This window comes from Otolemur garnettii, unplaced genomic scaffold (genome assembly GCF_000181295.1).
Source record: "Otolemur garnettii isolate 467f Iridium unplaced genomic scaffold, OtoGar3 scaffold00001, whole genome shotgun sequence".
Taxonomy (NCBI): Eukaryota; Metazoa; Chordata; class Mammalia; order Primates; family Galagidae; genus Otolemur; species Otolemur garnettii.
Window position 1 is genome coordinate 49,295,072 of NW_003852396.1, and position 9,905 is coordinate 49,304,976.

Genomic DNA, 9,905 nt, shown 5'->3' on the forward strand with positions numbered 1-9,905 from the left:
GGTTAACTGGTTAATCACTGGTTAACATAGACTTTTTGTCAATTTTCTTAGTTGTTGTGTTAATATGTGTGTCAATATATTCTACTTTTAGAAAGATTCACTTGTACCTTTGTAAGACAAACCATAGAGGTGATCCCTCCAATCACCCTCCCTCCACCCATCCTCCCCATCCCCCCTCCCCTCCTCTCCCCTCCTCCTCCCCTCCCCATATTCCTAGGCTATAATTAGGTTATAGCTTTCATATGAAAGCCATAAATTAGTTTCATAATAGGGCTGTGTACACTGGATATTTTTTCTTCCATTCTTGTGATACTTTTGAAAAAATGCTCACATCCTTAATCATTAGAGAAATGCAAATCAAAACTACTCTGAGATACCACCTAACTCCAGTAAGATTAGCCCATATCACAAAAATCCCAAAACCAGAGATGCTGGCATGGATGTGGAGAAAAGCAAACACTTCTACACTGCTGGTGGGCATGCAAACTAATACATTCCTTTTGGAAAGACATCTGGAGAACACTTAGAGAACTAAAAATAGACCTGCCATTTGATCCTGCAATTCTTTTATTAGGTATATACCCAGTTGACCAAAAATCACATTATTTGGGAATATTTTAATGATGGCGTAAATAGAATATGCTGAGTCACTGGCAATAAGCGTCTAAACATGACTTCTTCAATAAGAAGAGCATGTCTCCGTCAGCAAGATCTTACACAGTCCAGGCATGATCACAAGGAAGCACTGTTGAATGTGGTGTTCTTTCATTCGAAACAGAGATGAAATTTAGAAGGTGTCTGTTTTCTGTTGCATATGACAGGATAACTGTAACTGGGTAATTCATAAGGGAAGGAATTTATTTCTTACAGTTCTGGTGGCTGAGGAGTCCATGGTGTAAGGGCTGCATCTCGTGAGCACTTCCTTGCTGGCGGGGACTCTACGGGGTCCTGAGACACACGGCCTGGCAGCTGAGCCCACTAGCTAGCTCAGTTCTTTCTTCCTCTTCTTATAATACCACTAGTCTTACTCCCTGGATAACCCAGTGATCCACTGACCCATTAATCCTAGAGTGGACTAATCTATTCAAAAGGGCAGAACCCTACTACCCAGTTACCTCTTCGAGTCCTCAATACTGTCACACTGGGGATTCAATTTCAATATGAGTTTTGGAGGGGACAAATATTCAAATCATAACAGGAAGCATTTATACAGAGAACAATGTCTGGTCATATGGAGATAGAAGTGATCCCAGTATTAGAGTGTATGAGCTTTAGACCTTCCTGAGCATGGCAGCTGTGTGTGGTTTCCCTTGGGTGTGTAGTCGGGACCCTGTGTCAGTACCTCTGTGCCCTCCTCTCTCCCCTCCTCTGTCCCGTCTATTGGAATACTACATGAAGGAAAGGCTGGCCTAGAAGGAATGGAATTTATGCTCTTAGTGGCTTTCTGGCTGGTTAGCACCAGTTGCTCTTCTTATCCTTGCTGTAGCCAAAGAGCATGGAGCATCAACTGAAGGTTGTTTGCATGTATTTGTGACTCATTTTTATTGTCAATTAGTCTTCTATTCTATGACTATATTTTCATTTATTTAGATAAATCTCCAGGAATGGAATTGCTGGGCTAAAGAGCAGGAGTAACTTTATAAGAAGCCACCAAAGAATATGTATAACATGGAATAGTACTCAGCCATAAAAAGATGGAGACTTTGCATCTTTCATATTTACTTGGATGGATTTGGAGAACATTCTCCTAAGTAAAGTATTTCAAGAATGGGAAAGTGAGCATCCCATGTACCCAATACTATGCTGAAACTAGTAGATCAACAATGACAGGCCCACACAACTGAAAAACATACATTCAAGAAGTGGGGAGGGGAAAGGGGGACAGGGGCGTGGTAAGTTCCCACCTAGCAGGTACAACATGTAGGGTTTATGGCATACTACCTGGGTGAAGGACACAACTACAACTTGGACTTCACCTTACAAAGACAAACAAGGTAACCTAATCATATAGACTCTCATATTAGTCCAGAAAAAAAAAAAAAGTAAAGAAAAAAAAAAGGGAAGCTATCAAGGTGTTCTCCAAAGTGGTTGTTTATGTTAGAAGCCCATCAGCAATGTACCGTGTTTCCCCGAAAATAAGACCTACCCCAAAATAAACCCTAGCAGGATTTCTATGCATTTGTTGAATATAAGTCCTACCCTGATAGTAAGACTTAGTGATGGGTCTTATTATCTTAATGCCATGCATTTCGGTGTGGAGCGGTAAGGAAGACTGGAATACCTTTTATCTGCCACAGTTTCTTTCTCCAAGCCATTCACACTTGCTTGGGTACTTGTGTGTGATAACTGAGGTCGCAGGCATCCTATTGCACACGTGTGAATGGCTAGGGGAAAGGAGTTCACGCATCACTAGCACCAGCCCCACCAACAAGGTCGGCTCCGCCTGTCAGGTTCCAGAAGATGATGACTTAACTGTATTTGAATAAATGTAGATTGTTGTATTATACTTGATAAAAATAAGACATCCCCTGAAAATAAGCCCTAATGTGTCTTCTTGAGAAAAAATAAATATAAGACAGTGTCTTATTTTGGGGAAACATGGTATGAGAGTTCCAGTTGCTGTACATCCTTACCAACATTTAGGATTGACAGTCCCTGTGTTTAACATTCAAATGTGTGTTTAGTGGTATTTCATTGTGACTTTAATTTGCATTTTTCCTGATGGGCAATGATATTTAGCATCTTTACATGAATGTTTTGTTTTCCTTCATATACCTTTGTGCAGAATCTTGTTTTTTACTCATTTGTATTATTTGAGAAAATCATTACTTATTGGAGTTTTTAAAAAATATGTTCTGGCTGTAAGTTTTTTGTCATATTTGAGACTTATAAATATTTTTCTCCCAGTCTCTGGCTTATCTATTCATAGTCTGGCCTGTGTTTTTCATGAGCAGAAATTTTTAAATTTTGACAAGGTTCACTATATAATTATTTTTCTTTTGTGGTTGGCTTTTTGTATTTTGTTTAAGAAATCTTTGTCTACTCTAAAGTTATGAAGAAATTTTAGAAGAAATTTCTGGTTCCAGCCTTTATGTTTAATCTACGACACATCTGGAATTAATTTTTGTGTGTGGTTTGAGACAAAGGTTGAGATTTATTTTTTAAAATACAGATGTTCAGAAGTTCTGACACTTTGTGCTAAGAATCTTTTTGTTTTCCTGTTCTGTTGACTTGGTGACTTTGTCAAAAATGATTTTGCTGCATGTGTGCCTGTTTCTGTACTTTCCATTCTGTTTCATGGATCTATAGCTTTATGCTTATGCTAACACCATATTCTGTTGGTTATTGCAGTTTTAAGATGGGTCTTGAAGTGAGGCAGTATAAAAATTCCCACTTTTTTCTTTTTTATGACCGCTTGGCTAGTCTAGATCCTTTTCATTGAAATTTACATTTTAGAGTCTGCTGTCAATTTCCTCAAAAAATCCTATAGAGATTTAAATTTGGATTGCATTAAATCTATGTAACAAACTGGGATAATGTCTGCTTTAAAAGTATTGAGTTTTCCATGACTTGCTTCATGAACATTGTATATAACTTTATCAATTTAGATTTCTTTAGTATTTCTCAGCATTATTTTGTGTTTTTTATTTTTATTAGACTGTCAGTGATAAATAGTTTTGCATTTAACTGTCGTTTTTAATTGTTACTATTTTATAGAATTGCAATTAACTTTTATGTATTGACCATTTATCTTGAGACCATGCCAAATCCTAAATTCACTTGATCTAGTATTTTTTTTTCTCTTCTATAATGTTTTCCTCATTTATAATCACACCATTTGTCAATAATGGCAGTTTTAGGGGCGGTGCCTGTGGCTCAAAGGAGTAGGGCTTCAGCCCCATATACTGGAGGTGGTGGGTTCAAACCCAGCCCTGGCCAAAAACTGCGAAAAAAAAAAAAAAAAATAATAATGGCAGTTTTACTTCTTTCTAATCTTTTGTCTTTTATTTCATTTCTTGTTGTATTGCACTATTTAGGACTTCTAAGTACAATGGGGAATAGGAATTTTGCTGAAAATTTTTGTTTGAACCTTTGTTGGAAGCATTCAATATTTTGAGTCTGATGTTACCTGTGGCTTTTTGTTATAGATGTTCTGTATCAAATGAGGAATTGTCATGTGCTCCTAGTTTGCTGAGAGTTTTTTCTTTTAAGTCATTATGAATGGTGCATTTTTTCCCCAAGTGCTTTTTCTGCATATATTGAGAAGTCTTGGCACCAATTCTAGTTTTAATCAGCTTTGGGAGCAAACAATTTAACAGCAGCAACTGTGGGAGGGTAAAAATTTATAAACATCTTTTGTAATGATGATGAAGGAAGGCTGGTTTTTCTTTGAGAATTTTCTCTATTAAATAAAGCCATAATTAGTAAGAACACAAAATTATTATTTACCCAAATTATTGTCCTTGAAGCAGAAAATTTCAGAGATATGTCATCTATGTCCTACGTACCAGAAATTACCATGAATCTTAGATCTTATCATTAATGTTGGAGGAAATAGAAGAAAAAGGAAAAAAAAATGGGCGCCAGGCTGGAAAGAGAAGGTGTAAGCCTGACAGGTGACACAGAGACACTTTTTCTCGTTTGAGTCAATTGTTCCTTCTGGAAGAATGATCTTAATACAGGACAGTGTGAAGCAAATAGGAAAAAGAGAAAATTAAAGTCCAATTTGGTGATAGCATAGAAAGAGAGCCTCAGAGTGCTTTCAACTAGCCCGGAATACAGATGACCTCATTCAAAGAAAAAGAACAAACTGAGTTTTGATCATCAGACTTCTGTTCTATAATCTTAGGAAAATCATGGAGAGTGAGGGAAGTGCAGAGGGTGCCCCTATTATCCATTCTTATTATTTTTAAGGGAGAAATTTTGTTTTCCAAAAAGCCTAGCCTAGTGAAATTAATATCTCCTCTTGGAAAAATTCAAAATTAAAAAAAAAATTAAACAGATGGCAACATTAGAAGAGAAATGATTGTCTCCCCTGGAGCTAGTTCAAGAATGTATTCAAATGTCATGTATGTTCTTGGCGTCTTGGATTCGGAAGCCTCCTTGGATCAGTTCAGTTTGGTCTTTGTGCATCTGTGTTAATCCTACTTGACTCTAGCTCTGTCCACACTTTTTCTTGTCATTTGTGTCCTGGAATGTCTGTCTGCTTCTCTAGACTCCTTCTTCAAAGGCCGGGGCCAAGTTTATTCTGTGTTGTGTCTCTGAGTTTAGTACAGTTCCTGGAGCTGTGAAGGTATGTAGTAAATGTTTGCTGTGTAGGGTGCTGTGAAGTCACAGCTCACAGCAACCTCAAACTCTTGGGCTCAAGCGATTCTCTTGCTTCAGCTTCCCAAGTAGCTGGGACTATAGGCACCCATCCCATTACCTGGCTATTTTTGTTGCTGTTGTCATTGTTGATTAGCTGGCCCAGGTAGGTTTCGAACCCTCCAGCCTTGGTGTTTGTGGCTGCCACCATAACCACTGTGCTACGGGCCCCAAGCCCAAAGTCACATTCTTCAGCAAATCTTATGTAGCAGCCAAACTTTTTTACTTGCAAAAGATCAACAGCCACGTCAGTGTGGCTTGAGTAAAAAGAAGAAATTTCATTGGCTCATGTAACCAAAGCTAGTGATAAAAGTAACCTGAGCGCTCTTGGATTAAGGTGCTCCAGTGATATCATCAAGGCTTTAATTTCACATTCTCTCTATTTCTTTGCTGTTTTGGGCTGGCTCTATTTAGGCAGGGTGCTCCATTGGCGCAAATTGACCCAACACTTAGAATACATCCTCTCAGGAATCGCAATGGGTAGACGCTCCTTTTATCAATATGTGAACAAAGCTTCTGGAACTGTCTCCTTGATTTGTTACGGTGCATATACCCATCCTTACTCCAAAGGTCTGGTCCAGAGATGGATGTTGCTGATTGATCAGGCCTGAGCCCACATGCCTTTTCAAACAGGTATGGGGAGGAATCAATACCTGCATCATATGAACTCAAGGCAGGCGCGTGATCACCAAAAGAAGGCGGGGAATGCATGATTAACAGGAAAAATAAAATGCAGGGACCTCCAGGTTCTGGACCAGCTCATCCATTGTGGTCTTGCAGACAAGTTCACTTTGATTCCAGCAGGGCCTTTAACAGTCTCTCAGGATCTTCTTTGGGTAAGATGGTTGAATGTGAACTTGATGATAATATAGGGTGTCCATAAAGTTCGCATGTGATTCCAAATATCTGACTATTTTAAATTGCACACAAACTTTATGGACACCCTGTATATAGGTATGCAAAGTTTTAGTTTGCTGAAGAAACATGCCCTAGAAGTGTTCATTTATGAACTAATGTTGACCCAAAGACTAGTCTCTGGGGCCCTGCTGCAGAGTTCTGTATATAATCCTTTCTGGGATGGTATTTCTCATCAGTGACATGCATGGAAACATCTCAGGTGTATTTACCAAATCTTTAGGTCAATTGTTCCTAGAATTTGGGGTTTTACAGTCTGGTAAGATTGTAGGAAAAAAGTTAAAAAATGATGCAGGGTCTCTAACTTTTTATGTTTGCCAAGCAAGGATGTAAATACGCATTAATTGTCATCCATGAATTTCAGCCAGGTACTTAATATCAAGAAAAGAAAGGGTATTGTGTCATAAGAACAGACAAGCATTCTTTTTTTTTTTTTTTTTTTTTTTTTTTTTTTTGAGACAGAGCCTCAAGCTGTCCCCCTGGGCAGAGTGCCGTGGCATTACAGCTCACAGCAACCTCCAACTCCTGGGCTCAAGCGAGTCTCCTGCCTCCGCCTCCCAAGTAGCTGGGACCACAGGCGCCCGCCACAATGCCCGGCTATTTTTGGTTGCAGCCATCATTGTTGTTTTTTTGGCGGGTCCGGGCTGGGGATTCGAACCCACCACCTTAGGTGTACGTGGCTGGCGCCTTAGCCGGTTGAGCTATAGGCGCCGAGCCCAGACAAGCATTCTTAATGAAAGATAATTGGCTGCCTTATACTGACATTAAAATAAAATAATGAATATAACACAAACGATTGCAACATAAAAATTCAATTTTCAAAATTACAATGAAGCTAATTTCTGTAATTTTCTCTGTATCGATTTGTCATTTTGGAGATTTGTATTTGACAGTGCATCACAGCATGAAGCTTTAATGTCAGCCGGTGAACATGATTGTGTTAGTGGAAAGTTCAGGTTCACATAGCTCTGCAGACAAAAATGGGAGAATCGAACCATTTTTCTATTGAGTGTTGCTTCACTCAAATCAAGTATTTTGCACTACGTAGTATACTGAGAATGGGTGGGAAACAACTCTCTCACCCTCAAGCCACATATGCTTAGATCTGTGGCCTGATACATTTCAGCCATTTCTTCTCCTTTCTTTTTCCCCACAGGGCGGGGAAGAAGCTGTGGTATCTGGCAGTGAGGTGTGCGGGAGAGATGGTAGGGGGCGCTCTCACCTGGGGTGCTCAGGTAAAGACCCAGATCATCTCAGTTGAAACAGGCAGGAAACCAGCTGAGAGTGATACTGCCCACCAGCAGCCACCCCGATCAGCCCCGAACCTGTTTGCAGGCTCCTGTTTGGGAGCTGCTGCTGGAAGTGATGGAGAACTGGGCCAAAAAGTTCCTTCGCTGGATTTTAGAAACAAGCCTCCCAGCATCTCTGTGTGTTGTAGCCAGGAACTGAGACTAACAGGGTGGAATGTCGTAGGGATTCATGGAAAGTCCTTCCCAGTGGCCCACAGCCTCAGCTGCACTAAAACAAGCCTATCTTGAGAGCAGTTCATGTGAAAAAGACCTGGGGTTTTTAATTGATTCATTTAATAGGATCCAGTTAAGCCTACGCCATCTATCCTAGGCCACCCTAACAGGGAGATGATGTTCAGGTCCTGGGATCTAGTGGGAGATGAAAGTTGCACTAGAGCAGGGTTACTGACATTTTGGACCAGGTATTTGCTTTTCAAAGGAGGTGTCTTGTGCTTTGTGTATTACCAACATCCTCGCCGTCCACCCACAACCGTCAGTAGCACCCCCCTTCCCCAGCTGTGTGATCAAAAATACCTCCAGACATTGCCACGTGTCCCCTGTGGGAGGGGCAGAATGCTCCCAGGTAAGAACCATTGCCCTAGAGTCTACTCTGCATTTGCCATGGTGGACTTCATGTTCAGTTCGGGGCATTCCATTTTATCACGACAATTCACAAACTGGATCAAGTCCAGAGGAATTGGGCAGAGTAGGGTAAGGCATATAAACACCGTATTATTAGTGGACTGGAGAAACTAAGGCTGTTTAGCCTGGAGGAGGAAAGACTCTGGTGATGGTGGTGGGGTGGAGTGTATGCTGGGGAGGGATAGCCCCCCTTTGAATCCCCCCTTCCTTTCTCACTCAACATTGTTTTTTCTCTGAAGCTCCTTTCTCCCCCCCCACTTCTTTCTTCTAGGACTTGATTTTCCTTTCTACCTTTTTTATGTTGTAATAAAATATATTATGAAATTTTCCATTTCAAGGGCATAATAGAGTGGCACTAATTACATTCGTGATGTTTTGCAAAGTTTTCATCACCCCAAACAGAATCCACTCAGTTTTTTCTCCACATTCTATCACTGCCTTGCTGTAATCCCCCACTTTGGATAAATCCCGCCATCCAGGCTCAGTCAGGATGGCAATACTTGGCTGCATGTAGCTTCTCAAAGTCCTGTTAGCCAGTCTCAGCTGGGCGTTTACTGTTTCCCTTCTGGGGTTACATACCCCAAATGCCTCTGACCCTACGCTGGAGAGCAGCTGCTCTGAATCATTCAATTTTTCTCATTTGTCCCACCCCATTGTTTTCCTCTTATGCTTGTCTTTATTTCACTAAAGTTTAGTTATCTGAATTGAACTCCCTAAGCTCTTTTTTTCCTCTAGAATTTCACCCTATCATCACCTGCCTTCTCCTCCTTTAGGCTCAGCCTCTGCAAGCCATGTAATTTTCTTCCTTTCAGCACTAAGGATTCCACCTGAGCCTGTGCAGTCTCCTGCCTCCAGAACCTGGTTTGAGAGCCATGCTCTCCCTTCCTTACAACTTTGCTGTGTTCCTTCTGTTTCCCCTTAACAGACTGTAGTAGTCAGCTCAGGCTGCCATGACGGAATGGCTTAAACAACAGAAATTCATTTTCTCATAGTTCTGGAGGCTGGGAAGTCCAAGATCAGGGTGAGGTTCTGGTGATGGTTTTCTTCTTGGCTTGCAGATGGCTGTACCCCTCCTTGCTGTATCCTCACATGGCAGAGAGAGAAGGGGAAGCTCTCTGGTCTTGTCTCATAAAGATGCTCATCCCATCATGAGGATCCAACTCTCATGACCTTACTTAAACCTACTCAACTCTGGAAGGTCTCATCTCAAATCCTATCACATTGGATGGAGCTTCAACATATGAATGTTTTGGAGGAGGGAGACACAATGACATCCATAGTACATGATCATCTTTCTCTTCTACAACACAAAACAACCCTTCACCTTGGTATCCTCTTATACCATACTACTCTCCCTTTGTCCAGTCCGTACTCCAAGCTGCAGCTGGCATTGTCCTCCCACAGGACCTATGATGGTGCTTCTTCACGTGGAATTTGGGCTGATGAATCTAAATCCCTTAGCATTTGAGACCGTCCATGAATCTGGCTCCAACTCATCTTTCTCATCTCCTATTACGTCACTGTTCTAATTCTACGTTCTGCCCATCCTACTGCTGACCCTTGAGTGTTTGTAGCAGTTTTGTCATGCCAGCTTTTCCTTTTGGTGTATTATTATCCAGAGATGTCCTGTCTCCACTTCAGCCCCTTTAACCTGGTGTATTATTATCCAGAGATGTCCTGTCTCTATTTCAGCCC

The 9,905-nt window shown here is 40.9% G+C and overlaps 1 protein-coding gene across 3 annotated transcripts in view; it reads left to right on the forward strand.

Annotated features, from left to right (window-relative positions):
• NELL1 (neural EGFL like 1) overlaps positions 1-9,905 on the forward strand; it is an 821,103-nt gene that overhangs the window by 38,034 nt on the left and 773,164 nt on the right. The window lies entirely within an intron of this gene.